This window comes from Delphinapterus leucas, chromosome 5 (assembly GCF_059928025.1).
Source record: "Delphinapterus leucas isolate spDelLeu-1000000601 "Yukka" chromosome 5, BTC_Dleu_Yukka2, whole genome shotgun sequence".
Taxonomy (NCBI): Eukaryota; Metazoa; Chordata; class Mammalia; order Artiodactyla; family Monodontidae; genus Delphinapterus; species Delphinapterus leucas.
Window position 1 is genome coordinate 115054887 of NC_143133.1, and position 19623 is coordinate 115074509.

General features: G+C 41.5%; 1 protein-coding gene across 1 annotated transcript in view; it reads right to left on the bottom strand.

Annotated features, from left to right (window-relative positions):
* The window catches only part of IL15 (interleukin 15), a 91468-nt gene extending 77286 nt beyond the window's left edge, over positions 1 to 14182 (bottom strand). The window contains exon 1 of the mRNA XM_089912421.1: positions 13694 to 14182. The gene's annotated coding sequence lies outside the window, so the exon portion shown is untranslated. The remainder of the gene's footprint in view (positions 1 to 13693) is intronic.
* Positions 14183 to 19623: the final 5441 nt, after the last annotated feature.

Sequence of the window (19623 nt, forward strand, 5' to 3'; positions counted from 1 at the left end):
ATACAATGGCATATTACTCAGCCAAAAAACGAAATGAAATTGAGTTATTTGTAGTGGGGTGGATGGACTTAGAGTCTGTCATACAGAGTGAAGTAAGTCACAAAGAAAAAAACAAATACCATATGCTAACATATATGTATGGAATCTAAAAAAAAAAAGGTTCTGAAGAACCTAGGGGCAGGACAGGAATAAAGAGGCATATGCAGACATAGAGAATGGACTTGAGGACATGGGGAGGGGGAGGGGTAAGCTGGGACGAAGTGAGAGAGTGGCATTGACATATATACATTACCAAATGTGAAATAGCTAGTGTGAAGCAGCCACATAACACAGGGAGATCAGCTCCGTGCTTTGTGACCACCTAGAGGGGTGGGATAGGGAAGGTGGGAGGGAGACACAAGAGGGAGGGTATATGGGGATAATATGTATACTTGTAGCTGATTCACTTTGTTATACAGCAGAAACTAACACAACGTTGTAAAGCAATTATATCCCAATAAAGATGCTTAAAAAAAAAAAAAAAGAAATAGAGGGATTGGGTTTCTCAGTCCGAAGTGAATCATGTTTGCAAGTGATGGTGAAATTAAATGAGTGACTGAAAATGTACGAACTCTAGATAGCGGCAAATGAAGTGATACTTAATGGAGCATGGTTGCAGAGGAGATGAGAAAGTTTGGAATTAAAAGCACATGTGTTGGACGTATACACACTACTATATATATAATAGATAACTAATAATGACCTACTGTAGAGCACTGGGAAGTCTTCTCAATACTCTGTAATGACCTATATGGGAAAAGAATCTAAAAAAGTTGGATATATGTATATGTATATCCGATTCACTCTGCTGTACAGCAGGAACTAACAAAACACTGTAAATCAACTATACTCCAATAAAAACTTTTTTAAAAAAAGAAAAAGTTCTATGTTAAGTATGATGTTTACCAGAGATTTTTTAGTAGGAATCATTCATTCATTCATTTATTCATGCATTTATTTGGATGATCCCATCTAATCTTATCAAGCTCTTATATAAGAGCTTGATAATAACTTTTTCTGCATGCCTTAAGATCATATTGATAGATTTTCTAATATTGGGCCATCCAAACAAGCTTTAACTGAACTCTGTTTGATTGTGGTGTCTTCCTGCTGTGCTGAGTACTTTACTATTGTGTTATGTTAGCTAACATTTTATTTAGTGTTGAAAAATGCTATTCATTTTTTGTTACTCTTCTGCCTGCCTGGCCATCTTGCTGAACTCGCTTACTAGTCTTCGTAGTTTGTTAATATTCACAGCTTTCATTTATAAACAATGGTACTTTTTATCTCCTCCCTTTTAATCTTCATGCCTCTTATTAGTTTTTCCAGTGAGGCAGCACCCGCTAGGTGAAGAGTGCAGGCTCTGCAGAGAGACCTGGGTTCAAACTCTAACTCCACCTCACTGTGGAGCCTGGCCAAGGCACGTAAACTCTTGCTGCTTCAGTTTCGTCCCCTGAAAAGTGGCGAGGAAAACATCTCACAGAGCTTGGGAGGGTTACACAGGTGAAAGTGCTTGGCACGTGGCTGACAATAAATGCTAACCACAGTCCTTCTTCTGTATCCACCCGCTTCAAGGACCCTAACGGATACCAGCATCTGCAGATGCTCAAGTCCCTTATATGAAATGATACAGTATTTGCATATGACCTACACTCGTCCTCCGATATACTCTGAACCATCTATAGTTTACTTACAATACCTAACACAGTGTAAACGTTATGTAAATAGTTGCCAGTGAGTAGCAAATTCAAGTTTTGCTTTATGGAACCTTCTAGAATTTTTTTTCCCCCGAATATTTTCAATCTGCAGTCCGTTGATCCCGAGGATGCAGAGCCCGTGGATACGGTGGGCCAACTGTATTGAAATATTTACTAAATGAAATTAAGAATGGGAGATACCTAACCCAATCTTGGAGGCTTAGGGGAAATACTCCCAGAGAAAACAATGTCAGAATAACACCTCTGGATCAGGTAAGCGAGTCAGGAGGAAGAGTGAGGAAAAGACATTAGATGAAATAGTCCCAATGAGGGACGTGCACGTCCGTACGTTTAGCGATGAAAGAAAGCATGGTCTCGTTAGAGCATGGACAGTTGTATACTGGGTACCTCAGCTCTTCGTGCACAGATATTCATTGGTCCACTAGATAATAAGTCTCTAAAAGGAATCATGTTTGGTGCTTGTTTTTACCCCTCACAGCACCTGGCAGAGAGCCATGTACAGAGGAAGCGCTCACTAAATCAAACATCTGCCATCGACTGGGAGCGCTTCCGGTCTGTCGTTAGCCTGCCTGATTCACAACCATCGCTAGAAGCCAACGCTTTGTGAACTGCAGAAGCTGAGGAATGTGCCTTAGAGGTCAAAGTGCAGAAGAGAAATACCTCAATATCAAATCTATAACCCCATGTCTGAGGTTTGAGAAGTCCTGCACGAAGCAATGAGAAGGATCTTGCTTTCTAGGCGTAGAGTCGAAAGATATGAAATATAGATTTTTTTTTTTAAATTTGACATTTGGAATTACTGCAAATTTTAAAGTGACAATGTTGTTATGACTGCATATTTGTTCTCTTGGATTCTCAGGGAAAAAGGCACCAAATAAATTAAATATTAACAATACTACAGTTTTTACAAAATTCCTCTCATCTTTTTTGTACTTTCGAATTTTTTTTTTCAAAATACTTAGCAAATACTGTTGAAGTAGGAAGACGAAAGGATTTCTATTTGAAGGAATTTAGAAAATAGGGTGTGGCTTGCTTCTACTTCCTTTCTTTAATTGAAGCATTTACTTTGCAATTTATAAAATTATTCTTTCAAATAATAAAACTGGCAAAAAAAAAAACTATTAAACAACCTATTTCTTTTCTCAGTTCTAAAAACCTCATATTAATCTAAGAAGCTCATCTGTATCATCTAAAAATGAGTGTAAGGATTCTATCTGTAGCCTGGCCCAAATCAGACTCTCAGGAAGTTCTATTTCCCTTCCTGATACTGACAATAAAGCATATGCTGGGACATTCCAACAGTTATGTGATCACTAGTGACTTATTTCCAGTCAAACTCCTTTTCTCAGAACCTGATATTACTTGACCCCTCAGCAATATGTGATAGATTACTGACAACAAAAATAACATTATTAAAGCTCTACTGTGTACCAAGCAAGTGCTTGGCACACAAGGACACAGTGTTTCCCAAACTTCAGCCCCTCCAACTCCATCACAATTCTTGTCATCCTTTGTACCACCTGTATCATTTACTTGAGGAGAGAGGCAATGTGAGCACGAGTCAATATAGAAAATACTGCAGGTACTTAGAGAAGTATCCATCAGTGGGGGCAGAACAGAGGAGAGGCGTGATCAATATTTCCAGGTGGCTAGAGAGGAGGTAAAGTTGAGGTTTTGCCGAGAGAACTTCATGGAGCAAGGGACACATAGAGAGAACACATGGGTGGTTGGTTGCCAGAGGTGGGGGGCAAAATGCATGCAGGGGGTCAAAAGGTACAAACTTGTAGTTATAATACAAATAAGTCATGGGGATGTAATGTACAGCATGATGACTCTGGGTAACAGTACTACAGTGCACACCTGAAAGTTGCTAAGAGAATAAATCTTAAAAGTTCTCAGCATAAGAAAAAAATTATAACTATCTATGGTGACACACGTTAACTAAACTTACGGTGGTGATCATTTTGTCCTATACACAAGTGTTGGATCATTATGTTGTACACCTGAAACTCACATGACGTTATATGTCAATTATACCTCAATTAAAAAAAGAAAAGAAAAGATGTGGGTGTAAGAATAGGCATATGGCAAATATAAAATCCATCATGAGAGGAGCAGACAGAGTGCGTAGGACAGGCAAGCAAAGGCTAGAAAGTGTGAAAAGCCTAACGTTCTCTTTAGAAGACCTGGAAACTGGCCAACGCTTTCCTGAAGACATTGCCTGAACGTTTCCTCTTCCAGAGTGTGCAGCTCAGTAACAGACACTCTGGTCTTCGTATGACCCCAAACCTTCTTTACATACTTTTGCCTCCTGGGGAAACATTCCGACAGTCAATGGCTTCAGTCAATAATTCTTGACTATTAACCCATAAACTAAAATCTCTTGTACTAATAGCTCACGCGATCTTCAGTGCAGTACTTCTAATGACTTGCAGGACATTTTCGGCTTTACGTTCCACTGTTATCTCAATCTTGAGCTTTCCACAGTGAAGCTCATCCATTTCCCTGCCTCACCCCCATGTTTTAGCTAGGACCCATATCAGTTCCTGCAATGTCTACTTTTTCTCACTCCCACTCAGTCTTCAGGATCCTCCCTGTACTCTGCACCTCTCACTGAATGAAGGCCCGTCAAGAGCTTAGAAGAGTGCCTGGCCCATACTAGGCACTCAAAATTATTTTAAATCAATTCAACGAATAAATAAAATGTATAAACAAATTAGATCTTCTTTGAAATAGCTCTTCTTTTATTCCCCATTACTTTTAACATATTCTACCCTCTAGCATCCACTCAGCAAATATTTATTGAGAGTCTATCATTTGCCAGGCACTGACATGATGGGGATATAGCAATGAATGAAATAAAACTACATGCTCTCCTGTAGCTCATGTGCAAATGGGGACAGGTGAGAATTGACAAACAAATCATTAAATAAAACATATATAAGTCCATTGCTCCTTATCTGAAAATCTTAAATCAAAAGGGCTCTAAGAACTGAACGTTTTGCTTAATTTACTGGTTAACAAAACATGAACCGGCATAAGACTACTTATAATCTGTATTTATTTCACTTTTGAGGAGGTACCTGGATAAGCTTACTATATACCGTAGTTGTCACACAGTATATAGCAAAGGCATTATGTCACTCTCTTAGTCTGCTCTGCTAGGGCTGCTGTAACAGAATACCAGAGAGTGGGTGACTCACACATCAGAAATTTATCTTCTCACATTCTGGAGGCTGGAAGTACAAGAGCAAAGTGCTGGAAGGGTCGGTAACGACTTTCTTCCTAGTCTGCAGACAGCCACCTTCTCACTATGTCTGCACATGGCCTTTCCTCTGTACGTGTCAACTCCTGGAGTCTCTTCCTCTTCTAATAAAGACAGCAGTCCTACTGGATTAGGGCTCCACTCTTATGACCTCGTATACCTGAGTTACCTCCTGAGAGTCCCGTCTCCAAATACAGTCACACTGGGGGTTGAGCTTCAATATACGGATTTGGTGGGGAGAGGGAGAGACACAACTCAGTCTATAAAAATGACCTGTCCAAAAACTGAAAAAAATCTTAATTCCAAACACATCCGACCCTAAGAGTTTTGGACAGGGTAGTGTTATGAACCCAGCAGTATGGCAGGTAGTTGTGGGCGTCTGGAGGAGAGTTTGAGCCGAGAATGCTGGTGGGAATGCAACATGAAGTACACCAGTCAGGGAAAGCCTCCCTGCAAAGGGGGTATTTGAGCCAGGCCCCCCAAGAAGTAAGGGGCTGGGCCACATCTGAGAGAAAACAGTCTAAGCAGGGGGAACAGCAAGTTCAAAGACACGGAGACAAGAACAGAGCAGTATGGGTGATGAATAGAAAGGCTGTCGGTGTGACTGAAGCCCTGAGCTAAGGGAGGAAGAGCAGATGAGGCAGCAGAGGTACGAATCACCGAGGGCCTTACTGACCACTGTAATGGAATTTGGCTTTTATTGAAGTAAAATGAGATGGCAATAGAGGGTTGTGAATAGAGGAGTGGCGTAACTGGATCAATGCTTTAGCAGGATCACAACGTGTGACAGATAATCTTCAAGATGGTGGCCACCAATCAATGCCTTCTTTCCATGAACAAGCATAACATACTACCCAGCAAGAGGTTGAGTCTACGTCCTCTCCTCTTGAATCTGAGATGGCCTCCTGCCTTGCTTTTCGCAATAAAATGAGACAAATGTGACAGTCTGGGAATTCCAGGCCCAGGCCTTCAGAGCATCTGCAGTTCCTGCTTCCCTTTTATAGAAGCTGGATACTATGTAAGGAGTCTAACAACCCTGAGACCACCATGTGAGTAATCCCAATATAGCCATGTGGAAAAGCCAAGTGGAGAAGCATGAAGGAACCCAGCCAACAGCCAGGACTGAGGCCCCATACATGACCCAATTTCTTAAACAATCTCAGACAGTCCTTTGGAGTCATACCAGCTGAGACCACAGACATTCTGGCATAGAGACAAGTCATTGCCACTGGGTCCTGTCCAAACTTCTAATCTTGGAACTTTAAACAAATAAAATCACTTTTATTTTACACTACTAAATTTGGGGGGTGGTTATTTACATAGCAATTAGTAATTGACAATGAAATTGATATAAGATCAGGTGATAGGTAGACACCTGGGGAGTAGGTAGCAAGGACACTCACTGTTAGTGAGGCTAGAAAGGCAGTGATGAAATTATTATTAGAGGCTGGAGAGAGGGCAACTCATGTTGCACAGTTGCCTGCAATAATATGGAAGAAAGAAAACGTATCTAATAAACTTGCGGACCTGGCTAAGAAAATTTCTGAATGTGATAATTGGCTTCATTTTACAGCCTAGGATTAATTGCAGGAAGAGAAAGAGGAACGTTCAAGCTGAATTTAGAAGAAATCATTCAACCCAGGACTTGCTAGGTTGAAAAACTAAACTTACTGTCATTCTTGTCTCTCGAGACAACACAAGATTCTCAAAGAAAGAAGTAGTCTTAGGGTAAAGATCAAATCCAGGGTCTATTAGTACAATGTACTCTCAGGTTAAAGATCAAATCAAGTATGTGGCTGGAAGACGCCTCATTAAGATCTAGAATGGATTTAAAGTGGCACCTCATAGACCCTATCAGTGAGACAAAGGTGTTTCTAAAGACCTTGAAGGCTTTTCCTACAGCATTCTGACTCACGGCCGAAGTAAACCGAAGTCTGTCTCAAGAGTTTTCTGGGTATGTCTTTTCCAATGGAGTGAACCTCAATAAAGTTTACAGGAAGCCCCCAAGGTTTATAAGAAAATGGTACCCTCCCCACCACCAAAAAAAAGCACCACCAGCGAAACAAAAAAGAAGGACACACAAAAAAGTCTCTAGATCCCTTACTCACCATGAGCAGGAAGCACTCTGCTCAACTGCTATAGCAAGAGCTATTTCTTATGGAAAAGGAAGAATCAAAGGAGGAGCCTTTAACTTCACAGCCAGCCCAGCTGAGGTTCCAGATGCACAAATGAAGAAACCTTCTTGGGTGTTTCATCACCAGCAGCCTTAGAGGAACTGACCAGTTGCATGTAGCCCAGACTGCAGCATCATGACAAATAACAAATTTTTGGTTTTTAAGCCACTGCATTCTGGAGTGGTTTTTGTTTGTTTGTTTTGTGGTTTTGTTTGTCGGTTTAATGCAGATAAGTAAGAACAGATAACTGAAATCTTCTTGGGGTGGGGGTGGGGGGAAGGACAAGTAGAGCAACAGAGAGACCACCTCTTGCCACTATACCATGAGACATGATTAACGGTGGCCTGGGCCCATGTGGCAGCAGTGAAGATGGTAAGCAGGTCAGATGTGCGATCTATCTTGGAGGCACAGCTGAATGATTTAGCAGATTAAATGTGGGGTGTGAGAAAACAAGAAGTAAGGACAGCTCCACGGCTAACTGATTGGTTATCTATGCAGCTACAAGAATGGATCTGCCAGCGAGTGAGATGAAGAAGACAGTGGGAGAAGCAGTTTTGGGGGTTAAGTCAGGAATCCAGTGAGTACTAGATATCCAGTCAGAGATGGTGAAGAGGCTTCTATGTATGAGTCTGGAGTTCAGAGAAAAGTCATGACTCCAGACATGCATTTATGAATCACCACTTGGGAAGGTGTCAAAAGCCATGAGACTGAGATCACCAAGGGATTGAGCACAGCCAGAGAAAAGGTCACGAACTGAGCCCACAGATGCCTACATTTAGAGGTTAAGAAAGTAAGGAACTGGCAAAAGAGACTGCAATAGGTGCTGGTAAGGAAAAAGGACAATAAGGAGAGGGGATGGCTTGGAAGCCAAACGAAGAACTTTCTAGTTCTGCTGACAGGACACCTAGGAAGAGAACCCAGCACTAATCACTGGATTTAACATGGGTTCTTGGTGCCTTTGACAAGTGCATTTTTCATACAATAGTGGGGATGACAGCCTGGCTGGGTCAAGAGAGGATGAGAAGAGAGACCCTGGAGACAGAATAGAGTTGACTTTGAAAGTTGTCCTATAAAATGGGGACAGAAGAACCAGGTGGTAGCTGGAGAGAAACATGAGGTCAACAGAGACTTTTTGTTTTTTGTTTCTAATGGGAGAAATTATAGCATGCCTGCATGGTAATGGGAAAGACTTGTTAGGCAGAGAAGAAAATTGATGATGAATTAAAAAAAAAAAGAAAAATTACTAGAACTGTGTCCTTGAGCAGATAATAGGAATGAGACTACATCCCTGAATGAGTGCAATAGATTTCTGGCTGGCTTCCTCAGCTCCAATTTGTTCTTTTCTTCAATAAATCCTAGCCCAGACTGATTTTCCTAAGATAGTGTGTTTATTATAATGTTCCAGCGATGTGTTTTGCTATGTTACTTAGGTTTCCTACCTGCTTTTGCATGCCTCTGCTTAGCTGTCAAAGTGTCCAGTGATCACTGAGGTCAATACAAGTCAACTATGTGTCCAGCCCCTGGCTGGGGACACGGGACACACTGTCCTGTCTTTATTCAAAACGTAAGTGTAGAGACAGGCGCATAAGAAGATAAATTTACAGAGAGAAAAGCTATTATAAGGGAATGTAGACAGCACCAAATAAATTCGTATCAGGGAGAGAATAATTCTGCCTGGGCAGCAAAAGTTAGAGACGGTGGGCTTTGTGAGTAGGACATTCGAAGACTGACAAGGAGTGACAAGGAATACAGCAAGTGTGTCTAGAGCACAGAGCAGGTATGACTGGAGATGAGGGGGCAAAGGCTGTCCAAGCCCGACTGGAACCTACTCCTCACTCCTTTCAGTGGGAAGCATCTATTGTAGCCACACTCCCTTCTTTACTGCCCCCCCCCGCCACCCCAGGTGTGAACACACATACTTTCTTTTAAGCACAGTGAACCATGGCAGTCCAGAAACCATGGGCAGGGGATGGGGATGAGGCTGAACTAGATCAGAGCTCTTCGAAGTGAGGGACGGGCACTCCTGGGGAACCCCCATGACTTTCCAAGGTCTGTATGACCACAGGGAGCTGTAAAGAAATGAATTTCCAGACCCACTACTTCCTTGGGTGCCCCTTTGTGTAAGTGATATACCTGAAATGTGCCTGAGGCAAAGCAGATTTCTAGCAAGTTCTCTTTTCCCCCCGCTTCCTCTTTCATAATGATGCTTCTCCCATTTTACGAAAGAAAGGTGGACCTCTCCCCCATCCAGAATCCTACCATGCGCCTTGCCTGTCCAAGGTGCCAAATACAGGGCCAAGTGGAAAAACTGATATTAGAGATACCTTCTTTAGTCAAAGCAGTGATATCCACACTACCCACCTCTACACTGATATCATTTCCAATGTAGTTTAGTTTTACGCTAATAAGTGCTTATCAAAAGTGAATGCGGGGTGCTTCCGTGGTGGCACAATGGTTAAGAATCCGCCTTCCAATGCAGGAGACACGGGTTCGATCCCTGGTCCAGGAAGGTCCCACATGCCACGGAGCAACTAAGCCCGTGCGCCACAACTACTGAGCCCGTGTGCCACACCTACTGAAGCCCACGCACCTAGAGCCCGTGCTCCGCAACAAGAGAAGCCACCGTAATGAGAAGCCCTTGCACCACAATGAAGAGTAGCCCCTGCTCGCCGCAACTACAGAAAGCCCGCACGCAGCAACGAAGACCCAACGCAGCCAAAAAAAAAAAGATAAAGAAAAGTGAATGGTATATTTTGGTTAATTGTGTACTAATAATATTTAAAATAATATAATGAATAATTTTAACAATATAGTTATTTATTTTAGAAAATGAAATCTCACTGTATATGCTTATTTTTGGTGCTGAGGAGTAAGGAGAGCAAAAAAGTTGGGAAAATATATTGTAAAATATCTAACTAAGATGTTCAATTAAAAAATATTATTTGAAAATGTTGGCAGTCAGGGCTAACAGTTTGCCAAGGGTACAGCTAACCCTTGAACAACAGCAGGGTCAGGGGCGCCAACACTGCGCTCAGTGGAAAATCCGCTGTAATTTTCAGCAGGCCCTGGGTACCGCAGTCCTTCCGTATCCGTGGTTCTGCATCACAGATTCAACCAACCACGGATCCTGTAACACCATAGCATTTACGGTCAAAAAAAAGCCTTGTATAAGTGGACCTCGCAGTTCAAACTCCTGTTGTTCCAGGGTCAACATAGTTCCTGTCCCAAATTTTTATCCAAAGGCATATAAGCAGGAGGCCCAGTAAGGAGACTTCAGTGATACAGCGATCACTGACTATATCACTGGGCTCGTGTGTCATGACCTTAGAGTCTCCCCACCCCCAACCTTACAGCCCTAATATTTTCCTCTTCTGGGATCATTTTCGGTTTCAATTCCTTTACTTGACAAAATACTTTCTGTCACTCTCCTTCAGCCTCTGGAAAAGAAACAACTTAGAATATGATCACCTACTATAGGCATTGACTTTTTTTGCTCCTTCTCATGTGGTCTATATATAGTCCTCTGCTTCTAAAAATGACCTGCCAGGCACCACTAGATTTGCAGCAGGATAAAACACTGGAAGATATGTGTGTATACATACTCTGCCTCCAGATAGAAATTGTGTACAAATACTATCGTTGAAATGAACTGAGATCAAAGAGCCTCTTATTTCCTATTTCTGATTCCGGCACTGAATAACTTTTTTTAGAAAAAGTGTAACATTCCCTGACATATAGCAAGTTAATAAATAATCATAAATAAATATGAAATTGATTATAGTTAGTTAGTAACATTACCATTAAATAGGAGTAAACACTATGAGCAAAACCTATGAGCAAAACATACTATGAGCAAAAACATGAGCAAAACATACTATGAGCAAAAGTATGTTCTCTCAACTTTCCTATGGAATTTTTCCATCCAATCCATAAAATAGGATAGCAGCCAACAACACATAAGCAATGCTCGGCCTCAACAGTCTCATGAAGTAATCTGTAATCCCTGGGTAAATAAATCAAAGCGCTAATACCGAGTTAAAGACAGAAGTTGGCTTCTTGCCAACCCTCAGACCATAAAATTTTCTGAAAAGGGGACTTCCCAAATAGTTGACTACACCACTTCCACTGTGATATGTGACTCTTCTGATCACTCCCTGAATCCCAGCCTTTTACTTGGATGGATGGATATATAGGTAGATAGAAAGATAGATAGAAAGACAGATAGATAGATAGATAGATACAGACATATCGATCAATCCACATTTGCCTATTTGCCAAGCTCTACCAGCAAAAACTATGTACACTGGACAAATGTTTTCATTCAGGAACCATAAAAAAAATTTTCTCCAAGGAACCAAACACATATAGACACTCATGTGAATATCATTTGCTCATAAAGATAATCTTTAAATATATAGTTAATAAGGTCAATTATACAAGTACCATATAAGCATTAATTTTAAATGAATGTTCCATCATTATATCACTCCGCATTACAATGAAATAGTGGTTGATTGCCACTGTCAAACTGTGGGAACTACTTCTATGGAAATAATATCACCCTTCATAAATATTGGTGCTCTTAAATCTGTCTGGGTTCAAACCCCAGCTCTACCACTTTCTCACTCTGTGACTTTGGGAAAGTTATTTAATTACTACTCTATTTTCCAATTTCTTCAGTTATAAAATACAGTCCCTACACCACATAAGTTTATTATGATATTTTTTAAAAAATAAACACGTACTTGGAACAACATCCAGTACATAATAAGAATTCAACAAGTGTTAGCTATGATTCATATTATTTCCCATAGTTCAAGCTGTGGACCTAAAACAGTACTCTCTGTATTATCATTAACTAACCTTCAAAAGAATAGTTACATAATGAATACAGCTAAACAGTAAACTCTAAGCAAGATAGGAAGAAAGGGCAGTTTTCTAAGTTTTAAAATGCTTTAAAAACTGTTAGGGTTCGAGACTCATTTAAAAAGCTCATTAGAGTTATGGCTATTTTCCTCAGAAAAAATCCCCTTTACACAACATTTCAGAGCTTCATTCACCGCCTTCCTGAAATCCACCCAGAGCCAGCAAACCTGAGATGGAGAACCTTCTAGGATTTAAAATTCTTCAATTATCAAACTCTATTTCAATAAACTTTAGACCACTGCTTTCTCCCATCCTTCAAAGAAGTTTATAAACATGTATTGCGTTGACAAACATTATGTCCTGTGATACGGCTGTTGACATTTACATATTAATTTCATGGATTTAAACGGAAAGCATCAAATTGTTTTTCTTAAACCCACTGGTAACCTGTAGGAAAATCCTACTTCCAGAAATTGTAGCTTCAAATCAGGTTCTGGAGTTCCCACTCCAAACTAGCAAAGAACAGTGAACCCCAAAGTATGGGAACACTCTGCCTACCAGAAGTCCAGCGGCCAACCTAACCCCTCTGTCACCCTGTCATAGAGGAGATGATACTGCTGGAAAGGCTGTTCTGAGTCTGACCAAAACTTTGACAGGAGAAAACAGAGGAAGAAATACAAGGGTGTGCCATTAAAACACAACCAGAACAAACCTTCAGAACTTTGTAAACGTCTGAACTTCATTAAGTAAAACTTTACATTTTTTCATCACTTTTTAAATCTAAAATGGCTATTGCTTTGTCTTCAGTCCTTTCCTTTCTATATCCTTGTGTTCTTCCCTTTGTATCTCCTCCCTCTGCCTATCATGCCCACCACACTGCTCTTTAATAAAAATGAGAGTTTAATGTATATTGTACCCTGATGCTTTCCATAGAACGTCCACCTCTGCACAGCAGGGTGCTGTAACCACCTAGATCTGACCTGTTTATTCAATCAAGTCAAAGAAGCCTCTAGAAGCCCACTGACAAGATAAGAATGCCTATCAGTTACAAGGAGATACCATTACCAGTGTCATAACATTAGACTGTAGCTTTTAAAAACATAATGGAGATAGCTAGTGACAACCATTTCACTTCCAGTTTCTAAACTTCTGACTCACCCTGTTTAAGAATGTGTTATAAGCAACACTGAAGAATTAATCGTGCCTTACATATACTTCGAAGATAACAAAGTTTTAAATGCATAGAAATTCAAGTTAAATTCAATATCTTATAAGCTAAGTTCAAATACATTGTATACGCTTGCAAGAGTCTCAATAACACCTGATAAAATTAACTGGATTTTCATTTAAAGCCACTTTGAATAAGGATTTCACGGCAGTACAAGTCTCCTGCATTTCTTCCAAGTTTCTAGCACTGATTTTCTGGAAATAACATAAACGGAGGCCTGATTGTCAAACGGTAACCATTCCTGTAGATTCCTCTCCCAAGGAAGGTTAAGCGTCCTGATCAAAGCAGAGGAGGGTAATTTGACTGACAAAGATAGAGTCAGACGTGCGGGGCTCACACTCAAGTTGGCACCAGCCGGCGGGGAGTTTGGGAGGGGGCAGGGAAGAAGCGGGAGCTGCGGTACCTTTCTTGAACTTTCTGAGCTCGATGAGGTGCAGAACTCAGCGCTCTGTGCCGCCGGACCTCGCTGCCGCCGGACCTCGCTTTCTCCGAACCCCGCAGCTGGGCTGGGCTGGCCAGGCGCGCGTCCCTCGCCCTCCGCCTGCCGGCGCGGAGTCGGCGGAGCCGAGCGGGGACCCGCTAGTGGACGAGCAATCTGTGCTCGGCTGGAAGCGGAGGATGGCGAGGAGAGCCCGCGACGGCAATAAAGGGTCAGAAGGTGAAATACCTCCGCGCGGAGCGCCACCGAAAACCGAAGTCGCGGTCAAGCGTTCCCCAGAAGAGGGCGGGGCGGCCCGGCCGGTAGCCCGTTGTGGGGAGACGCGTGCGTCCGGCCAGAGCTGGGAGGAGTCCGAGGCGAAGGCTTTCGGGGAGAGTTCCCTCGCCCTTTCAGCCACCAGCACCTCCCTTCCCAAAGCGGAGAAGCCAAGCTCTGTACCTCCATCGAGTCCGGGCTACAGAGTCGGGGGCGGCGGGCAGCGCGGCGGGGCGGGCGCGGTCGTCCGGCTCCCTTCCCGGGCGTCGGGCCTCTGCGGCCGAGAATGAATCATCTGGGGTTCCCCCGGACGCCTGGAACCCAGGGAGTCCCAACTCCCAACGAAAAGAAAAGTGAAAGAGAAAAGAGGAGAGACGAATATAAACACCCCCAGCGGAGGCTGAGGGAGGGGAGGGTGGCGGCAGCCCTTGGCCGACTGCCCCAGGTGGCCTGGCTCCCCGCCCCCAGGGAAGTGGCCGCTGCTGCCGAGCCCGGGATCTCAGAACCTGCAGGGCCAGAGGGAGGAGGTCTAGGAGCGCCGGCCCCGCCTCGCAGGGACGCTGGCCCGGGACTTGGCCTATCCCTCCTCCGGCACCTGCAGGGAAGGCGCGAGGAGGTGGCCCGGAGTCCACCTGCCGCATCCACGGGCGCCGGGCATGGCACGCCAGGCTGCCCGGGCTGAGACTGAGACCTGGGAGCAGCGCGTTACCAAGTTGGCCAGAGGAAAGGGAAAAATGCGTTGGATCGGACGGATTGGGCGGCTACTCCAGACCTTGACCCTCTCCACGGCCTAGAAGAAGGAAGGCCCTTAAGTCCTGCTAGAGAAAACGTGGGAAGAAGACACCTGGGCGACTACTTTGTCCAAGGTAGTTGGCACGGAGGGTGAATGAACATGAACGAATGTGCCTATCTGTGGACCACTTTCCCAGCCTAGGGCGTCGTCCAGTGTAAAACATTACAATGGGACCACGTGAAATGTTGTTATTGTAGGATTTTACAGTTAAAAGAAGGAACTGAGTTCTTTGAGGCTAAGTGATCCTTGTGCCTCAGAGCCTGCAGAAATGGTTTCAGTTTTTGGAAGCACTTTGGAGAACCTTGCACACGTGTGAATCACTGAAATTCCCTAACGGAAGGCTGCTTGCCCAAATTTTTCAGAGTCATGTCACGGAAATAATAAGGCTCCCTGGAGCTTGGTAAAACATTTAACTAACTTTTCTTTGTATTACGTACATGTTAAAATAAAATTTAAAAATATTTGAAGAGATTTAAATATTAAATGTACATAAAGTTCCACATAAAATCATTTTGCATTTTTATGAAAAAGCTGAGCTCTAGATAGTCAAGATCAATAAAATGAGATGAAAATGTAAAAACTTTTTTACAGCCATTCAAATCTTCACCATAGTTGGAAATTATATTTAAAGAAATGAAGCAATCATTCCTTTCTGTGCAAGACAATGTAATGTTGAATTTTCTTGTGATAATGCCAATGATTTCAAATTCAATCAGACTTTTTCATAGCAATACACTGAAGCTCTGATTTGCAGAATGAGGATGCATCCTGAGTGAGATTGGGCTTGCAGCTGGAATGGATTCTGTTGCAACAGATGTAGCAGCCCCAAAGGTAAACTATGTGTATATGTGAATATCGAAATTAATGATGGAGAACTGGATCTGTGTCTGCACGTCCACTTGAACTGGTCCAGTCCTTCTTGGCTCCCACAAGATGAGCTCCCATACCTCCTTCAGCCCCATTACAGATGCTGCGTGTTCTGCAGCTGGTGGCTGAAGTAGTTGTCCAGATAGTAAGGCCCACCCGTCATTGGCCTCACTTAGCACCAACTAGCAGAGGCAAATATCACTGCCGCCAGAGGTCACATCATTACCTCCCAGATCCTGCTGCACTTGGGCTGCCTAAGAGCACTAGAAAAAGCTGTTCTTAGCTGGGGCTCACTAGCCTGGGGGCTCCAGCTGTCCCTGGGGCTGAGAAACATCAGTGTCTGACAGCACACTTTTAACACGTGGCCACCATGAATTTTCTGAGCTATTGGAGAAGTTTTCACAACGCTATGAAACTGATGGGAATTTTCTTCATAGAGCCGAGCTTTAAAGTACAATCTGAAGACATAAGAAGAATAAAATTGGTTTACAGATATTGATCAAGCTTCTAATATATGTAAGTTCTGGAACAAGATGGGCTGAATGATATATAAAGCATTTAGTCAGATTGGGGAGATAAAATAACATAAATGACAAGAAAGTGAAATTGAAACTGCTGATGGCCATAAGAGAGACTTTGCTCAACTACTTGCCTCCCAAGTATGTAAGTCAAATTTGTTTTCGCAATTACCCCCCAAAAAAGTATTTTTGAATTAGTTATACGAATGCCTGCAATTTATTGAGGTTGGGTATTCAGCATAATATTACTGTTGCACTGCCTCAAACAGAGAAATCTAATGTATGCCACTTGTATTTTCAGTTGCCACAGGCTGTTTGACAAGATATTGAAAATTGCTCACACCAATGAACAAGTAAATTCCACTGTATAAATTAAAAACAAAGACCAAGATTGATGAAATAATTTGAAACTGCCTAAGGGTAACTAATAAAATTACCATGTGGAAAGAAGTAAAAATTAACTAAACCTCACAGAAGTGACCATAATAATTTTTCTTTGAATTAAAAAAATGAACAATAAAATCATAGTTGAATAAATTTTTAATATCTGATTTTTCATTCCAAAGACAATGTTAGCCAATTGGCTAGTTGTCTTTAAAATAAATGTTTTCTTTGGAAACTATGTGGAAGTAGTTGAAAGTTAGCTCATCTGACTTAGTGTTCAAAGTCCATGACTGTGACCTTATTTATAGTTCTCCTAAGGAACAAATCACAGGCCAAGAACAAGCTGATCTTCTGGTCTTTGCAAAACATAGCCTGGGACCCCTGAATTTGCCATTTTGGTTAAAGCCTTACCTCAGTGTTGCTCCTCCCCTCTGTCTTTTTGGTGGTCCTAACAATAGAGGAATACTCTTCCTCTTACAGATTACTTGAGTTTTCAAGAGCTTCTTAAGTTACTGCTTTCTCAGAGGTGCAGCAATACTAGCTACTACTTCTGTAGTTCCTACAGGGTGTGCCCAGGTGCCCACTAAGACAAATATTAGCTCACTAAATCCTCACAACAATGCTATGATGTATGAACAACTATTATCTCCATATTACTGATGGAGAAACTAAGACCCAGAGAAATTTCCCAACTTGCCTGCAATTCACATGCAATTAAGTGGCCCCACCGCAAGGCTCTGACCTCAGGCACTCTAGCTTGAGTCCTCACCCCTGTACTCTGCTACCTCTAAATTGACAACCACCCTCCACAGCTTCTAAAACAAAGAATTCCTGAGAAAAGAAGCCTTTGACTCTTAGGCTCCCTTCACCTAAATGTTGGGACAAATACCATATTCATTAACTGGAAGATACAAAGTTGTTAACGTGTCAATTCTCCAGATTCCAGGCAATCCCAGCAGGCTTTCTTATACAACTTGATGAGCAGATTCGAACACTGATATGCAAATACAGAGGACCTAGAAGAGGCAAAACACTTTTGAAAAAGTGCAGTGTTGGAGGATCTATACTACCAGATATCAACACTTAATATAGACTTATGAAGACCAAAGCAGTGTAGTAATGGCGTAAAGATAGACAAATCAAAGGAACAGAATAAAGAGTACAGAAAACGTTTACACATGCATGGCCAATTCGTTTTGACAATTATGCCAAGGTAAGAGAGTGAAAGGATAATCTTTTCGACCAGTGATATAGGAACAACTAAGCTTTTTAGTGGAAAAAAATATTTTTATTTCCCTAACAAACATCATTCATAAAAGTTAACACAAATGGTTCATAGATCAAAGTGTAAAAGTTAAAAATATAAACCTTCCAGAGGAAAGCATAGGAGAAAATGCTTTGCAATATTGAGGTAGGTAAAGATTTCTTAGCACACAAAAAGTACTAACTATGAAAGAAAAAAAGTGAAATAATTGGATTTCACCAAATTATAAACTGTTTTTCTCTCTTTAAGGTCCAAAATGACTACCAATATACTAAAAGTTCTAGAGAATCCTGCAATAAAATATCCTGTTTAATATTGTTTGGCTTATTTCTCAAATTTATTGGTCAAAGAACCATTTTGCAGTAGAATACCAGTTAATCTTTAACAGAACTTGTATTCCAGAAAACGCACTTGCAAAGTGCTATTGAAGACACATTACTTTCTTCTGGAATAAACTCCATTAATTGAGGGACAGGAGCCATAACAGCCAAATAATTATTTTTGCCATGGAATATGCTCTGTGTTTGATTCACTAACATTTTAGTACGATGCTTTTAATGTTTGGGAGTTATAAACATTGCTCTATGGCAATAAACATTATTTTTAAATGATGTTTTATGAAATAATTGTACAACTTAATTAAATATTCACCTACTAAGAGTCATTTACAACTTGACTTATTTTTTATTAAAATTTAACAGTCCTCATATAAAATATTACTGGAGAATCTGAAATGTAAACTTAAGTCTCACTCACTCTGGTTAAAAGAGTCTAAAAAACGTTATTGTCAGGAGTGGCTTTAGTCATACAAAATCTTACAAAGGGAATTTCCTGGTAGTCCACTGGTGAGGACTCCACACTTTCACCACGGGGGGCCTGGGTTCAATCCCTGGTCTGGGAACTAAGATCCCACAAGCCGTGTGTGGCCAAAAAAACAAAACAAAACAAAAAAAACTTGGGCAGAGAGAAACTAGATGATTCAAACCTTGTGATATATGCAATAACGGCAGAGCTCAAAACAGATACCTGAAGGGGATTAGAATTTGCCACCCCAAAATATGCCTCTTTGGCATAAAGATTATCTTGAGAAGGTTATTTATAAGAAACAGCACACATAGGAAAAGCTCTGAAAACCAAGTAGCTATCCCTTTATAAGAGAAATACACATTTATAAGGGAAATCTCAATTTTAAGGGTGTCTTTTCTCTGTACCAGGAAGTGGAGGAGGACCAATTCTCTAGAAACTCTTAACAGTGGAGAAGGCAGGGACTTAAATCTGTGTAACCATCATACCCTTGTTAAATCTGTATAACCATCACACCCTTGTTTATTGTGATTTTCCTGGTGACTGCCCATAACTGGCCTTCCCCCCTACAACACCTGCCTCATCATTCTTTTGTCTTTAGCTGGAAATGATATTTAAGGTGGTGGCTGGGCAATTTCAGAGAGTTATTCAGTTTTCTTGGGCATCTCCCATGTATACAGGAGGTATACATATTACTAAACTTCTGCCCTTAAAAAGTAAAGACAGAAGAAGAAAAAAGAACTACAGTCCTGCAGCCTGTGGAACAAAAACCACATTCACAGAAAGATAGACAAGATGAAAAGACAGAGACCTATGTACCAGATGAAGGAACAAAATAAAACCCCAGAAAAACAACTAAATGAAGTGGAGATAGGAAACCTTCCAGAAAAAGAATTCAGAATAATGAGAGTGAAGATGATCCAGGACCTTGGAAAAAGAATGGAGGCAAAGATCGAGAAGATGCAAGAAATGTTTAACAAAGACCTAGAAGAATTAAAGAACAAACAAA